Raw genomic sequence first — 494 nt, 5'->3', positions numbered from 1 at the left:
GGACTCTTCAGTCCACAGGCCCATGCTCTACTCACTGAGCCAAACCGGCAGGGCCATATTTAATTTTTTGAGAAACCTCCACACTGTTTTCTATAGTGGCTGCACCAATCTGTATTCCCACCAACAATGCACGAAGGTTCCCTTTTCTCCACATCCTTGCCAACACTTGCTATTTATGTATGTATTTATTTATTTTTATCTTTAATTTTGAAAGCATTACAGCTGTCCCCTTTGTGGAGTTTTTTTTCCCATTGACCCCCCCTCCATCCTGCACCTGCCCCCACCCCCAGGCCTTCACGACCCTATTATCTGTGTCCATGAGTTATGCATATATGCATTCAAGTTCTTTAGTTAATCTCTTCCCACCCATCCACCCACCACCATCTTCCCTCTGAAGTTCTTCAATCTGTTCCATGCTTCTATGTCTCGGATCTATTTTTGTTATTCTTTCACTTAGCATAATATTGACACAGACTTTTTGTTGTGACACCAGA

This window comes from Myotis davidii, unplaced genomic scaffold (assembly GCF_000327345.1).
Source record: "Myotis davidii unplaced genomic scaffold, ASM32734v1 scaffold984, whole genome shotgun sequence".
Classification (NCBI taxonomy): Eukaryota; Metazoa; Chordata; class Mammalia; order Chiroptera; family Vespertilionidae; genus Myotis; species Myotis davidii.
Note: the sequence above shows the minus strand (reverse complement) of the source record.